General features: G+C 39.2%; 1 non-coding gene across 1 annotated transcript; it reads left to right on the top strand.

The window, feature by feature from the left end:
* Window positions 1-16,414: 16,414 nt before the first annotated feature.
* On the top strand, window positions 16,415-16,487 carry TRNAF-AAA (transfer RNA phenylalanine (anticodon AAA)). The gene has a single exon. It is a non-coding gene; the product is annotated as a tRNA-Phe (tRNA).
* Window positions 16,488-17,499: the final 1,012 nt, after the last annotated feature.

Below are 17,499 nucleotides of genomic sequence, written 5' to 3'. Positions count from 1 at the left end.
CAGTTGAGAGGTTCCTTGCTTCTAACAAAATAGGTCTTGGAATCATCTGTAGTGTTTTTTCTCTATTCATCAAAGTTTTCCAACTGATCTACAACACAATCAATTTAACATAGACTTTGCTTTATGTCCTCCTTCTAAACTTGCTTCCACCTCTCTTACCTTCAGGTTTGACAATGAATATTTCCCATTTCATGCTTTTTTGTAAAGTAAACTCTTGTCTGCATTACCTTCCACTTCCCCTTGAACACAGATGTCAGCAGTCAGATGACATTGCTTACCTACTCATGCCAAATACGTCTGGGTAATATAGTGCTAGTCCATTTGGAGTTAAAAAAAAAATGACCTAACCTGGATCCCAAAAATGTTATTTACCCATTGCACCAGTTAATTGCGGAATGATACAGGACTCCTTAAAACATATCTCTACCATATGAGGTTAAAAATCCAGGTCCTGCATCTATTTCGTTAAATGGTTTAAATTAAAGTATGAAGACCACAGCTATAAGCAGGCCGAAATAGCTCAGTTGGGAGAGCGTTAGACTGAAGATCTAAAGGTCCCTGGTTCAATCTCGGGTTTCGGCACAGTTGAGAGGTTCCTTGCTTCTAATAAAATAGGTCTTGGAATCAGCTGTAGTACTTTTTTCTCTATCAACATTTTTATCAACTGATCTACAAAATGATCAATTCAACATAGACTTTGCTTTCTGTCCTACTTTTAAACTTTCTTCCACCTATCTTGCCTTCAGGTTTGACTATGAATGTTTCCCATTTCGTCCTTTTTTGTAAAGTAAACTCTTGTCTGCATCACATTCCACTTCCCCTTGAACACAGATGTCAGTAGTCAGATGATATTGCTTACCTACTCATGCCAAATATATCTGGGTAATATAGTGCTAGTCCATTCAGAGTTAAAAAAACAACTACCTAACCTGGATCCCAAAAATGCTATTTACCAATTGCACCAGTTAACTGGGGAATGATACAGGACTCCTTAAAACATATCTCTACCATATGAGGTTAAAAATCCAGGTCCTGCATCTATTTTGTTAAATGGTTCAAATTAGAGTATGAAGACCCCAGGTATCAGAAGGCCGAAATAGCTCAGTTGGGAGAGCGTTAGAGTGAAGATCTAAAGGTCCCTGGTTCAATCCTGGGTTTCGGCACAGTTGAGAGGTTCCTTGCTTCTAACAAAATAGGTCTTGGAATCAGCTGTAGTACTTTTTCTCTATTCATCAAATTTTTTCCAACTGATCTACAACACAATGAATTGAACATAGACTTTGCTTTATGTCCTCCTTCTAAACTTGCTTCCACCTCTCTTACCTTCAGGTTTGACAATGAATATTTCCCATTTCATGCTTTTTTGTAAAGTAAACTCTTGTCTGCATTACCTTCCACTTCCCCTTGAACACAGATGTCAGTAGTCAGATGACATTGCTTACCTACTCATGCCAAATATTTCTGGGTTATATAGTGCTAGTCCATTCAGAGTTAAAAAAACAACTACCTAACCTGGATCCCAAAAATGCTATTTACCCATTGCACCAGTTAATTGCGGAATGATACACGACTCCTTAAAACATATCTCTACCATATGAGGTTAAAAATCCAGGTCCTGCATCTATTTTGTTAAATGGTTTAAATTAAAGTATGAAGACCACAGATATAAGCAGGCCGAAATAGCTCAGTTGGGAGAGCGTTAGACAGAAGATCTAAAGGTCCCTGGTTCAATCCCGGGTTTCGGCACAGTTGAGAGGTTCCTTGCTTCTAATAAAATAGGTCTTGGAATCAGCTGTAGTACTTTTTCTCTATTCATCAAATTTTTTCCAACTGATCTACAACACAATCAATTTAACATAGACTTTGCTTTATGTCCTCCTTCTAAACTTGCTTCCACCTCTCTTACCTTCAGGTTTGACAATGAATATTTCCCATTTCATGCTTTTTTGTAAAGTAAACTCTTGTCTGCATTACCTTCCACTTCCCCTTGAACACAGATGTCAGTAGTCAGATGACATTGCTTACCTACTCATGCCAAATACGTCTGGGTAATAAAGTGCTAGTCCATTCGGAGTTAAAAGTAAAAAAAATGACCTAACCTGGATCCCAAAAATATTATTTACCCATTGCACCAGTTAACTGCTGAATGATACAGGACTCCTTAAAACATATCTCTACCATATGAGGTTAAAAATCCAGGTCCTGCATCTATTTTGTTAAATGGTTCAAATTAGAGTATGAAGACCCCAGGTATCAGAAGGCCGAAATAGCTCAGTTGGGAGAGCGTTAGACTGAAGATCTAAAGGTCCCTAGTTCAATCCTGGGTTTCGGCACAGTTGAGAGGTTCCTTGCTTCTAACAAAATAGGTCTTGGAATCAGCTGTAGTACTTTTTCTCTATTCATCAAATTTTTTCCAACTGATCTACAACACAATCAATTTAACATAGACTTTGCTTTATGTCCTCCTTCTAAACTTGCTTCCACCTCTCTTACCTTCAGGTTTGACAATGAATATTTCCCATTTCATGCTTTTTTGTAAAGTAAACTCTTGTCTGCATTACCTTCCACTTCCCCTTGAACACAGATGTCAGTAGTCAGATGACATTGCTTACCTACTCATGCCAAATACGTCTGGGTAATAAAGTGCTAGTCCATTCGGAGTTAAAAGTAAAAAAAATGACCTAACCTGGATCCCAAAAATATTATTTACCCATTGGACCAGTTAACTGCTGAATGATACAGGACTCCTTAAAACATATCTCTAACATATGAGGTCAAATATCTAGGTCATGCATCTATTTAGTTAAATGGTTCAAATCAAAGTATGAAGACTACAGCTAGCAGCAGGCCAAAATATCTCAGTTGGGAGAGCGTTAGACTGAATATCTGAAGGTCCCTGGTTCAATCCCGGTTTTCGGCACTGTTGAGAGGTTCCTTGTTTCTCACAAAGTAAGTCTTGTAATCAGCTGTAGTACTTTTTTCTCTATCAACATTTTTATCAACTGATCTACAAAATGATCAATTCAACATAGACGTTGCTTTCTGTCCTCCTTTTAAACTTTCTTCCACCTATCTTGCCTTCAGGTTTGACTATGAATGTTTCCCATTTCGTCCTTTTTTGTAAAGTAAACTCTTGTCTGCATCACATTCCACTTACCCTTGAACACAGATGTCAGTAGTCAGATGACATTGCTTACCTACTCATGCCAAATATATCTGGGTAATATAGTGCTAGTCCATTCAGAGTTAAAAAAACAACTACCTAACCTGGATCCCAAAAATGCTATTTACCCATTGCACCAGTTAACTGTGGAATGATACAGGACTCCTTAAAACATATCTCTACCATATGAGGTTAAAAATCCAGGTCCTGCATCTATTTTGTTAAATGGTTCAAATTAAAGTATGAAGACCCCAGCTATCAGAAGGCCGAAATAGCTCAGTTGGGAGAGCGTTAGACTGAAGATCTAAAGGTCCCTGGTTCAATCCTGGGCTTCGGCACAGTTGAGAGGTTCCTTGCTTCTAACAAAATAGGGCTTGGAATCAGCTGTAGTACTTTTTCTCTATTCATCAAAGTTTTTCCAACTCATCTACAGCACAATCAATTTAACATAGACTTTGCTTTATGTCCTCCTTCTAAACTTGCTTCCACCTCTCTTACCTTCAGGTTTGACAATGAATATTTCCCATTTCATGCTTTTTTGTAAAGTAAACTCTTGTCTGCATTACCTTCCACTTCCCCTTGAACACAGATGTCAGTAGTCAGATGACATTGCTTACCTACTCATGCCAAATACGTCTGGGTAATATAGTGCTAGTCCATTCGGAGTTAAAAAAAAAAATGACCTAACCTGGATCCCAAAAATATTATTTACCCATTGCACCAGTTAATTGCGGAATGATGCAGGACTCCTTAAAACATATCTCTACCATATGGGGTTAATAATCCAGGTCCTGAATCTAGTTTGTTAAATGGTTTAAATTAAAGTATGAAGACCACAGCTATAAGCAGGCTGAAATAGCTCAGTTGGGAGAGCGTTAGACTGAAGATCTAAAGGTCCCTCGTTCAATCCCGGGTTTCGGCACAGTTGAGAGGTTCCTTGCTTCTAACAAAATAGGTCTTGGAATCAGCTGTAGTACTTTTTTCTCTATCAACATTTTTATCAACTGATCTACAAAATGATCAATTCAACATAGACTTTGCTTTCTGTCCTCCTTTTAAACTTTCTTCCACCTATCTTGCCTTCAGGTTTGACTATGAATGTTTCCCATTTCGTCCTTTTTTGTAAAGTAAACTCTTGTCTGCATCACATTCCACTTCCCCTTGAACACAGATGTCAGTAGTCAGATGACATTGCTTACCTACTCATGCCACATATTTCTGGCTAATATAGTGCTAGTCCATTCAGAGTTAATAAAACAACTACCTAACCTGGATCCCAAAAATGCTATTTACCCATTGCACCAGTTAACTGCGGAATGATACAGGACTCCTTAAAACATATCTCTACCATATGAGGTTAAAAATCCAGGTCCTGCATCTATTTTGTTAAATGGTTCAAATTAAAGTATGAAGACCCCAGCTATCAGGAGGCCGAAATAGCTCAGTAGGGAGAGCGTTAGACTGAAGATCTAAAGGTCCCTGGTTCAATCCCGGGTTTCGGCACAGTTGAGAGGTTCCTTGCTTCTAACAAAATAGGTCTTGGAATCATCTGTAGTGTTTTTTCTCTATTCATCAAAGTTTTCCAACTGATCTACAACACAATCAATTTAACATAGACTTTGCTTTATGTCCTCCTTCTAAACTTGCTTCCACCTCTCTTACCTTCAGGTTTGACAATGAATATTTCCCATTTCATGCTTTTTTGTAAAGTAAACTCTTGTCTGCATTACCTTCCACTTCCCCTTGAACACAGATGTCAGTAGTCAGATGACATTGCTTACCTACTCATGCCAAATACGTCTGGGTAATATAGTGCTAGTCCATTTGGAGTTAAAAAAAAAATGACCTAACCTGGATCCCAAAAATGTTATTTACCCATTGCACCAGTTAATTGCGGAATGATACAGGACTCCTTAAAACATATCTCTACCATATGAGGTTAAAAATCCAGGTCCTGCATCTATTTCGTTAAATGGTTTAAATTAAAGTATGAAGACCACAGCTATAAGCAGGCCGAAATAGCTCAGTTGGGAAAGCGTTAGACTGAAGATCTAAAGGTCCCTGGTTCAATCTCGGGTTTCGGCACAGTTGAGAGGTTCCTTGCTTCTAATAAAATAGGTCTTGGAATCAGCTGTAGTACTTTTTTCTCTATCAACATTTTTATCAACTGATCTACAAAATGATCAATTCAACATAGACTTTGCTTTCTGTCCTACTTTTAAACTTTCTTCCACCTATCTTGCCTTCAGGTTTTACTATGAATGTTTCCCATTTCGTCCTTTTTTGTAAAGTAAACTCTTGTCTGCATCACATTCCACTTCCCCTTGAACACAGATGTCAGTAGTCAGATGATATTGCTTACCTACTCATGCCAAATATATCTGGGTAATATAGTGCTAGTCCATTCAGAGTTAAAAAAACAACTACCTAACCTGGATCCCAAAAATGCTATTTACCCATTGCACCAGTTAACTGGGGAATGATACAGGACTCCTTAAAACATATCTCTAACATGTAAGGTCACATATCCAGGTCATGCATCTATTTTGTTAAATGGTTCAAACCAAAGTATGAAGACAGCAGTTAGAAGCAGGCCAAAATAGCTCAGTTGGGAGAGCGTTAGCCTGAAGATCAAAAGGTCCTTGGTTCAATCCCGGCTTTCGGCACTGTTGAGAGGTTCATTGTTTCTCACAAAGTAAGTCTTGGAATAAGCTGTAGTACTTTTTTCTCTATCAACATTTTTATCAACTGATCTACAAAATGATCAATTCAACATTGAGGTTGCTTTCTGTCCTCCTTTTAAACTTTCTTCCCCCTATCTTGCCTTCAGGTTTGACTATGAATGTTTCCCATTTCGTCCTTTTTTGTAAAGTAAACTCTTGTCTGCATCACATTCCACTTCCCCTTGAACACAGATGTCAGTAGTCAGATGACATAGCTTACCTACTCATGCCAAATATGTCTGGGTAATATAGTGCTAGTCCATTCAGAGTTTAAAAAAAAAGAAACTACCTAACCTGGATCCCAAAAATGCTATTTACCCATTGCACCAGTTAACTGCTGAATGATACAGGACTCCTTAAAACATATCTCTACCATATGAGGTTAAAAATCCAGGTCCTGCTTCTATTTTGTTAAATGGCTCAAATCAAAGTATGAAGAAAACAGCTAGCAGCATGCCGAAATAGCTCAGTTGGGAGAGTGTTAGACTGAAGATCTAAAGGTCCCTGGTTCAATCTTGGGTTTTGGCACTGTTGAGAGGTTCCTTGTTTCTCACAAAAAAAGTCTTGGAATCAGCTGTATTCCTTTTTTCTCTATTTATCAACATTTTTATCAACTGATCTACAACATGATCAATTCAACATAGACTTTGCTTTCTGTCCTCCTTTTAAACTTCCTTCCACCCCTCTTGCCTTCAGGTTTGACTATGAATTCTTCCCATTTCGTCCTTTTTTTAAAGTAAACTCTTGTCTGCATCACATTCCACTTCCCCTTGAACACAGATGTCAGTAGTCAGATGACATTGCTTACCTACTCATGCCAAATATATCTGGGTAATATAGTGCTAGTCCATTCAGAGTTGAAAAAAACAACTACCTAACCTGGATCCCAAAAATGCTATTTACCCATTGCACCAGTTAACTGCGGAATGATACAGGACTCCTTAAAGCATATCTCTACCATATGAGGTTAAAAATCCAGGTCCTGCATCTATTTTGTTAAATGGTCTAAATTAAAGTATGAAGACCACAGCTATCAGCAGGCCGAAATAGCTCAGTTGGGAGAGCGTTAGACTGAAGGTCTAAAGGTCCCTGGTTCAATCCCGGGTTTCGGCACAGTTGAGAGGTTCCTTGCTTCTAACAAAATAGGTCTTGGAATCAGCTGTAGTACTTTTTCTCTATTCATCAAATTTTTTCCAACTGATCTACAACACAATCGATTTAACATAGACTTTGCTTTATGTCCTCCTTCTAAACTTGCTTCTACCTCTCTTACCTTCAGGTTTGACTATGAATGTTTCCCATTTCATGCTTTTTTGTAAAGTAAACTCTGGTCTGCATTACCTTCCACTTCCCCTTGAACACAGATGTCAGTGGTCAGATGACATTGCTTACTTACTCAGGCCAAATACGCCTGGGTAATATAGTGCTAGTCCATTCGGAGTTAAAAAAAAATGACCTAACCTGGATCCCAAAAATGCTATTTACCCATTGCACCAGTTAACTGCTGAATGATACAGGACACCATAAAACATATCTCTACCATATGAGGTTAAAAATCCAGGTCCTGCATCTATTTTGTTAAATGGTTTAAATTAAAGTATGAAGACCACAGCTATCAGCAGGCCTAAATAGCTAAGTTGGGAGAGCGTTCGACTGAAGCTCTAAAGGTCCCTGGTTCAATCCTGGGTTTTGGCACAGTTGAGAGGTTCCTTGCTTCTAACAAAATAAGTCTTGGAATCAGCCGTAGTACTTTTTTCTCTATCAACATTTTAATCAACTGATCTACAAAATGATCAATTCAACATAGACTTTGCTTTCTGTCCTCCTTTTAAACTTTCTTCCACCTATCTTGCCTTCAGGTTTGACTATGAATGTTTCCCATTTAGTCCTTTTTTGTAAAGTAAACTCTTGTCTGCATCACATTCCACTTCCCCTTGAACACAGATGTCAGTAGTCAGATGACATTGCTTACCTACTCATGCCAAAAATGTCTGGGTAATATAGTGCTAGTCCATTCAGAGTTAAAAAAACAACTACCTAACCTGGTCCCAAAAATGCTATTTACCCATTGCACCAGTTAACTGCTGAATGATACAGGACTCCTTAAAAATATCTCTAACATATAAGGCCAAATATCCAGGTCATGCATCTCTTTTGTTAAATGGCTCAAATCAAAGTATGAAGAAGACAGTTAGCAGCAGGCTGAAATAGCTCAGTTGGGAGAGCGTTAGACTGAAGATCTAAAGGACCCCGGTTCAATCTTGGGTTTTGGCACTGTTGAGAGGTTCCTTGTTTCTCACAAAATAACTCTTGGAATCAGCTGTAGTACTTTTTTCTCTATTTATCCACATTTTTATCAACTGAACTACAACATGATCAATTCAACATAGACTTTGCTTTCTGTCCTCCTTTTAAACTTTCTTCCACCTCTCTTGCCTTCAGGTTTGACTATGAATGTTTCCCATTTCGTCCTTCTTTGTTAAGTAAACTCTTGTCTGCATTACCTTCCACTTCCCCTTGAACACAGATGTCAGTGGTCAGATGACATTGCTTACCTACTCAGGCCAAATACGCCTGGGTAATATAGTGCTAGTCCATTTGGAGTTAAAAAAAATAAATTACCTAACCTGGATCCCAAAAATATTATTTACCCATTGCACCAGTTAACTGCTGAATGATACAGGACTCCTTAAAACATATCTCTAACATATAAGGTCAAATATCCAGGCCATGCATCTATTTTGTTAAATGGTTCAAATCAAAGTATGAAGCCCACAGCTAGCAGCAGGCCAAAATAGCTCAGTTGGGAGAGCGTTAGACTGAAGATCTAAAGGTCCCTGGTTATATCCCGGGTTTCGGCACAGTTGAGAGGTTCATTGTTTCTCACAAAATAAGTTTTGGAATCAGCTGTAGTCCTTTTTTCTCTATCAACATTTTTATCAACTGATCTACAAAATGATCAATTCAACATAGACTTTGCTTTCTGTCCTCCTTTTAAACTTTCTTCCACCTATCTTGCCTTCAGGTTTGACTATGAATGTTTCCCATTTCGTACTTTTTTGTAAAGTAAACTCTTGTCTGCATCACATTCCACTTCCCCTTGAACACAGATGTTAGTAGTCAGATGACATTGCTTACGTACTCATGACAAATATATCTTGGTAATATAGTGCTAGTCCATTCAGAGTTAAAAAAACAACTACCTAACCTGTATCCCAAAAATGCTATTTACCCATTGCACCAGTTAACTGGGCAATGATACAGGACTCCTTAAAACATATCTCTACCATATGAGGTTAAAAATCCAGGTCCTGCATCTATTTTGTTAAATGGTTCAAATTAAAGTATGAAGACCTCAGGTATGAGAAGGCCAAAATAGCTCAGTTGGGAGAGCGTTTGACTGAAGATCTAAAGGTCCCTGGTTCAATCCCGGGTTTCGGCACAGTTGAGAGGTTCCTTGCTTCTAACAAAATAGGTCTTGGATTCAGCTGTAGTACTTTTTTCTCTATCAACATTTTTATCAACTGATCTACAAAATGATCAATTCAACATAGACTTTGCTTTCTGTCCTCCTTTTAAACTTTCTTCAACCTATCTTGCCTTCAGGTTTGACTATGAATGTTTCCCATTTTGTCCTTTTTTGTAAAGTAAACTCTTGTCTGCATCACATTCCACTTCCCCTTGAACACAGATGTCAGTAGTCAGATGACATTGCTTACCTACTCAGGCCAAATATATCTGGGTAATATAGTGCTAGTCCATTCAGAGTTAAAAAAAACAACTACCTAACCTGGATCCCAAAAATGCTATTTACCCATTGCACCAGTTAACTGGGGAATGATACAGGACTCCTTAAAACATATCTCTACCATATGAGGTTAAAAATCCATGTCCTGCATCTATTTTGTTAAATGGTTCAAATTAAAGTATGAAGACCCCAGCTATCAGAAGGCCGAAATAGCTCAGTTGGTGGAGCGTTAGACTGAAGATCTAAAGGTCCCTGGTTCAATCCCGGGTTTCGGCACAGCTGAGAGGTTCCTTGCTTCTAACACAATAGGTCTTGGAATCAGCTGTAGTCCTTTTTTCTCTATCAACATTTTTATCAACTGATCTACAAAATGATCAATTCAACATAGACGTTTCTTTCTGTCCTCCTTTTAAACTTTCTTCCACCTCTCTTACCTTCAGGTTTGACAATGAATATTTCCCATTTCATGCTTTTTTGTAAAGTAAACTCTTGTCTGCATTGCGTTCCACTTCCCCCTTGAACACAGATGTCAGTGGTCAGATGACATTGCTTACCTACTCAGGCAAAATACGTCTGGGTAATATAGTGCTAGCCATTCAGAGTTAAAAAAAAAAAATGACCTAACCTGGATCCCAAAAATATTATTTACCCATTACACCAGTTAACTGCTGAATGATACAGGACTCCTTAAAACATATCTCTAACATGTAAGGTCACATATCCAGGTCATGCATCTATTTTGTTAAATGGTTCAAACCAAAGTATGAAGACAGCAGTTAGAAGCAGGCCAAAATAGCTCATTTGGGAGAGCGTTAGCCTGAAGATCAAAAGGTCCTTGGTTCAATCCTGGCTTTCGGCACTGTTGAGAGGTTCATTGTTTCTCACAAAGTAAGTCTTGGAATAAGCTGTAGTACTTTTTTCTCTATCAACATTTTTATCAACTGATCTACAAAATGATCAATTCAACATAGACGTTGCTTTCTGTCCTCCTTTTAAACTTTCTTCCACCTATCTTGCCTTCAGGTTTGACTATGAATGTTTCCCATTTCGTCCTTTTTTGTAAAGTAAACTCTTGTCTGCATCACATTCCACTTCCCCTTGAACACAGATGTCAGTAGTCAGATGACATAGCTTACCTACTCATGCCAAATATGTCTGGGTAATATAGTGCTAGTCCATTCAGAGTTAAAAAAAAAAGAAACTACCTAACCTGGATCCCAAAAATGCTATTTACCCATTGCACCAGTTAACTGCTGAATGATACAGGACTCCTTAAAACATATCTCTACCATATGAGGTTAAAAATCCAGGTCCTGCTTCTATTTTGTTAAATGGCTCAAATCAAAGTATGAAGAAACAGCTAGCAGCATGCCGAAATAGCACAGTTGGGAGAGTGATAGACTGAAGATCTAAAGGTCCCTAGTTCAATCTTGGGTTTCGGCACTGTTGAGAGGTTTCTTGTTTCTCACAAAAATAGTCTTGGAATCAGCTGTATTCCTTTTTTCTCTATTTATCAAAATTTTTATCAACTGATCTACAACATGATCAATTCAACATAGACTTTGCTTTCTGTCCTCCTTTTAAACTTCCTTCCACCCCTCTTGCCTTCAGGTTTGACTATGAATTCTTCCCATTTCGTCCTTTTTTTAAAGTAAACTCTTGTCTGCATCACATTCCACTTCCCCTTGAACACAGATGTCAGTAGTCAGATGACATTGCTTACCTACTCATGCCAAATATATCTGGGTAATATAGTGCTAGTCCATTCAGAGTTAAAAAAAACAACTACCTAACCTGGATCCCAAAAATGCTATTTACCCATTGCACCAGTTAACTGCGGAATGATACAGGACTCCTTAAAACATATCTCTACCATATGAGGTTAAAAATCCAGGTCCTGCATCTATTTTGTTAAATGGTCTAAATTAAAGTATGAAGACCACAGCTATAAGCAGGCCGAAATAGCTCAGTTGGGAGAGCGTTAGACTGAAGGTCTAAAGGTCCCTGGTTCAATCCCGGGTTTCGGCACAGTTGAGAGGTTCCTGGAAAGGGGCGACCACTCGGTCCCCCCGCACGTATGGCAGAGTACCACGATCCCCCTGGGAAGCCATCTTGGGCGGGAAGCGTGTCTCGGCTGGTATGCCCGAAGCGGCGTAGCCGGGGCGCGCTTTTTCCCGCCCTAGAGTGGGCTGGCCTAGACACTGACGCGGCTGGCCACGCCCTCGGGGCAGGCAGGGGCGGGTTTACGCCCGCCCTGAAGACGGATAAAAGGGGGCGCAAGACCAGAAGGCATCCTCTTGTTCCTGTGCTCTGAAGCTGCACCTCCTCGCTGCACGTGAGCTCGAGACGGAACGAAGAGCCAATTTTGACCCACCCACCAGCCCCTGAAGACAGCCAGTTGTTTTGAATAAAAGTTGATGGATAACTCTAATTTCGTTTACAGGTTGTGGTATTATCGTGTTGATTTTGAGTGTGTAATAAAGAATGGTCTATTTCATTTATGTTTTGTGATTAAAGAAATTCGGCTTTAGTGTTCATTTATAAGCATGCTTTTAATACGGTCGTAGTAGCCAATGTATTTTTAGTTTAATAGGTTAGTTAGCATTGTCGTATTTATTTTGGTCGGGCGGTAAGGTCATGATCGGTGAGCACTAATTGGAAGATCCCTATGAGTGGGCGTCACCCAACACGGATGGGAGCGCTCGGGAGAGGTGGCCATTGGCCCCTCAACGGGGAGGCGGTCCCTTCTAAGGATGGGTCGCCGAAAGAAAAGGAAAGGCGGTCAAGGCCCCTTCCTGTGTAGGAGGGGTTACAGCCCCCTCCTGGGGAATTTCCCGGGGCCAGTGACGTCTGCGACGGCAGATGTGGTAAGTTGTGCGGGGTTTGGGGGGGGGTCTACGCTACCTTCTAGATACCTCACACGAGTCCTCGAACGACCTTTAAGTGGCGTTGAGTTTTATTGGTGCCCCCGTCAAGTCAAAGGGAAATTGGTAGTTGCACTTGAGGTAAGCCTCAGTGCTGTCGCCCCTCACAAGTGGGGGGGGTATTTCTGGTTAGGGATCTTGACACCGGTTACGACCTTGCCGTTGGCCCTTAAACGTTAGGATGTACAATTTCATAATTTCAAGTTAATGTTTGTAGGATGTTAGTTCGGCTAGGAGAACCTCTGTATTAGAGAATCTGTTAAGGTTAGCCAAACATCGCAATGTGGTAATGAAATTGTACATTAATATGAAACTGTTGATTTAATGTTTTAATTTTGTTTTAATAAATACGGCCGGGAGGGTCACTCCCTCCCTCTTCCAAAAACTTCAAGAACTGTTTCCTGTTTCCCTCCTTTGGGGATTGTGTTGAGAGGGGGTGGCGGGTATCTCAGCCATATTGCTTCTAACAAAATAGGTCTTGGAATCAGCTGTAGTACTTTTTCTCTATTCATCAAATTTTTTCCAACTGATCTACAACACAATCAATTTAACATAGACTTTGCTTTATGTCCTCCTTCTAAACTTGCTTCTACCTCTCTTACCTTTAGGTTTGACTATGAATGTTTCCCATTTCATGCTTTTTTGTAAAGTAAACTCTGGTCTGCATTACCTTCCACTTCCCCTTGAACACAGATGTCAGTGGTCAGATGACATTGCTTACCTACTCAGGCCAAATACGCCTGGGTAATATAGTGCTAGTCCATTCGGAGTTAAAAAAAAATGACCTAACCTGGATCCCAAAAATGCTATTTACCCATTGCACCAGTTAACTGCTGAATGATACAGGACACCATAAAACATATCTCTACCATATGAGGTTAAAAATCCAGGTCCTGCATCTATTTTGTTAAATGGTTTAAATTAAAGTATGAAGACCACAGCTATCAGCAGGCCTAAATGGCTAAGTTGGGAGAGCGTTCGACTGAAGCTCTAAAGGTCCCTGGTTCAATCCCGGGTTTTGGCACAGTTGAGAGGTTCCTTGCTTCTAACAAAATAAGTCTTGGAATCAGCCGTAGTACTTTTTTCTCTATCAACATTTTTATCAACTGATCTACAAAATGATCAATTCAACATAGACTTTGCTTTCTGTCCTCCTTTTAAACTTTCTTCCACCTATCTTGCCTTCAGGTTTGACTATGAATGTTTCCCATTTCGTCCTTTTTTGTAAAGTAAACTCTTGTCTGCATCACATTCCACTTCCCCTTGAACACAGATGTCAGTAGTCAGATGACATTGCTTACCTACTCATGCCAAAAATGTCTGGGTAATATAGTGCTAGTCCATTCAGAGTTAAAGAAACAACTACCTAACCTGGTCCCAAAAATGCTATTTACCCATTGCACCAGTTAACTGCTGAATGATACAGGACTCCTTAAAAATATCTCTACCATATGAGGTTAAAAATCCAGGTCCTGCATCTATTTTGTTAAATGGCTCAAATCAAAGTATGAAGAAAACAGCTAGCAGCAGCTGAAATAGCTCAGTTGGGAGAGCGTTAGACTGAAGATCTAAAGGACCCCGGTTCAATCTTGGGTTTTGGCACTGTTGAGAGGTTCCTTGTTTCTCACAAAATAAGTCTTGGAATCAGCTGTAGTACTTTTTTCTCTATTTATCCACATTTTTATCAACTGATCTACAACATGATCAATTCAACATAGACTTTGCTTTCTGTCCTCCTTTTAAACTTTCTTCCACCTCTCTTGCCTTCAGGTTTGACTATGAATGTTTCCTATTTCGTCCTTCTTTGTTAAGTAAACTCTTGTCTGCATTACCTTCCACTTCCCCTTGAACACAGATGTCAGTGGTCAGATGACATTGCTTACCTACTCAGGCCAAATACGCCTGGGTAATATAGTGCTAGTCCATTCGGAGTTAAAAAAAATAAATTACCTAACCTGGATCCCAAAAATATTATTTACCCATTGCACCAGTTAACTGCTGAATGATACAGGACTCCTTAAAACATATCTCTAACATATAAGGTCAAATATCCAGGCCATGCATCTATTTTGTTAAATGGTTCAAATCAAAGTATGAAGCCCACAGCTAGCAGCAGGCCGAAATAGCTCAGTTGGGAGAGCGTTAGACTGAAGATCTAAAGGTCCCTGGTTATATCCCGGGTTTTGGCACAGTTGAGAGGTTCATTGTTTCTCACAAAATAAGTTTTGGAATCAGCTGTAGTCCTTTTTTCTCTATCAACATTTTTATCAACTGATCTACAAAATGATCAATTCAACATAGACTTTGCTTTCTGTCCTCCTTTTAAACTTTCTTCCACCTATCTTGCCTTCAGGTTTGACTATGAATGTTTCCCATTTCGTCCTTTTTTGTAAAGTAAACTCTTGTCTGCATTACCTTCCACTTCCCCTTGAACACAGATGTCAGTGGTCAGATGACATTGCTTACCTACTCATGCCAAATATATCTGGGTAATATAGTGCTAGTCCATTCAGAGTTAAAAAAAAGAAACTACCTAACCTGGATCCCAAAAATGCTATTTACCCATTTCACCAGTTAACTGCTGAATGATACAGGACTCCTTAAAACATATCTCTACCATATGAGGTTAAAAATCCAGGTCCTGCATCTATTTTGTTAAATGGCTCAAATCAAAGTATGAAGAAAACAGCTTGCAACAGGCCGAAATAGCTCAGTTGGGAGAGCGTTAGACTGAAGATCTAAAGGTCACTGGTTCAATCCTGGGTTTCGGCACTGTTGAGAGGTTCCTTGTTTCTCACAAAATAAGTCTTGGAATCAGCTGTATTCCTTTTTTCTCTATTTATCAAAATTTTTATCAACTGATCTACAACATGATCAATTCAACATAGACTTTGCTTTCTGTCCTCCTTTTAAACTTCCTTCCACCCCTCTTGCCTTCAGGTTTGACTATGAATGTTTCCCATTTCGTCCGTTTTTGTAAAGTAAACTCTTGTCTGCATCACATTCCACTTCCCCTTGAACACAGATGTCAGTAGTCAGATGACATATCTTACCTACTCATGCCAAATATGTCTGGGTAATATAGCGCTAGTCCATTCAGAGTTAAAAAAAACCTACCTAACCTGGATACCAAAAATGCTATTTACCCATTGCACCAGTTAACTGCTGAATGATACAGGACTCCTTAAAACATATCTCTACCATATGAGGTTAAAAATCCAGGTCCTGCATCTATTTTGTTAAATTGTTTAAATTAAAGTATGAAGACCACAGCTTTCAGCAGGCTGAAATAGGTCAGTTGGGAGAGCGTTAGACTGAAGGTCCCTGGTTCGATCCCGGGTTTCGGCACAGTTGAGAGGTTCCTTGATTCTAACAAAATAGGTCTTGAAATCAGCTGTAGTACTTTTTCACTATTCATCAATTGTTTCCAACTGATCTACAACACAATCAATTTAACATAGACTTTGCTTTATGTCCTCCTTCTAAACTTGCTTCCACCTCTCTTACCTTCAGGTTTGACTATGAATGTTTCCCATTTCATGCTTTTTTGTAAAGTAAGCTCTTGTCTGCACTACCTTCCACATCCCCTTAAACACAGATGTCAGTGGTCAGATGACATTGCTTACCTACTCAGGCCAAAAACGTCTGGGTAATATTGTGCTAGTCCATTCGGAGTTAAAAAAAAAATGACCTAACCTGGATCCCAAAATATTATTTACCCATTGCACCAGTTAACTGCTGAATGATACAGGACTCCTTAAAACATATCTCTAACATATAAGGTCAAATATCCAGGTCATGCATCTATGTTGTTAAATTGTTCAAATCAAAGTATGAAGACAGCAGGTAGCAGCAGGCCGAAATAGCTCAGTTGGGAGAGCGTTAGACTAAAGATCTAAAGGTCCCTGGTTCAATCCTGGGATTCGGCACTGTTAAGAGGTTCCTTGTTTCTCACAAAATAAGTCTTGGAATCAGCTGTATTCCTTTTTTCTCTATCAACATTTTTATCAACTGATCTACAAAATGATCAATTCAACATAGACTTTGCTTTCTGTCCTCCTTTTAAACTTTCTTCCACCTATCTTGCCTTCAGGTTTGACTATGAATGTTTCCCATATCGTCCTTTTTTGTAAAGTAAACTCTTGTCTGCCTCACATTCCACTTCCCCTTGAACACAGATGTCAGTAGTCAGCTGACATAGCTTACCTACTCATGCCAAATATGTCTGGGTAATATAGTGCTAGTCCATTCAGAGTTAAAAAAAAGAAACTACCTAACCTGGATCCCAAAAATGCTATTTACCCAATGCACCAGTTAACTGCTGAATGATACAGGACTCCTTAAAACATATCTCTACCATATGAGGTCAAAAATCCAGGTCCTGCATCTATTTTGTTAAATGGTTTAAATTAAAGTATGAAGACCACAGCTATCAGCAGGCCAAAATAGATCAGTTGGGAGAGTGTTAGACTGAAGATTTAAAGTTCCCATGTTCAATCCTGGGTTTCGGCACAGTTGAAAGGTTCGTTTCTTCTCACGAAAATAATTCTTGGAATCAGCTGTAGTACTTTTTTCTCTATTTATCAACATTTTTATCAACTGATCTACAACATGATCAATTCAACATAGACTTTGCTTTCTGTCCTCCTTCTAAACTTGCTTCCACCTCTCTTGCCTTCAGGTTTGACTATGAATGTTTCCCATGTCATGCTTTTTTGTAAAGTAAACTCTGGTCTGCATTACCTTCCACTTCCCCTTGAACACAGATGTCAGTGGTCAGATGACATTCCTTACCTACTCAGGCCAAATACGTCTGGGTAATATAGTGCTGGTCCATTCGGAGTAAAAAAAAAAAAAATTACCTAACCTGGATCCCAAAAATAATATTTACCCATTGCACCAGTTAACTGCTGAATGATACAGGACTCCTTAAAACATATC

This window comes from Lissotriton vulgaris, chromosome 8 (genome assembly GCF_964263255.1).
Source record: "Lissotriton vulgaris chromosome 8, aLisVul1.2, whole genome shotgun sequence".
In the NCBI taxonomy this organism is placed as follows: domain Eukaryota; kingdom Metazoa; phylum Chordata; class Amphibia; order Caudata; family Salamandridae; genus Lissotriton; species Lissotriton vulgaris.
Note: the sequence above shows the minus strand (reverse complement) of the source record. Positions and strands in the feature narration are given on the sequence as shown.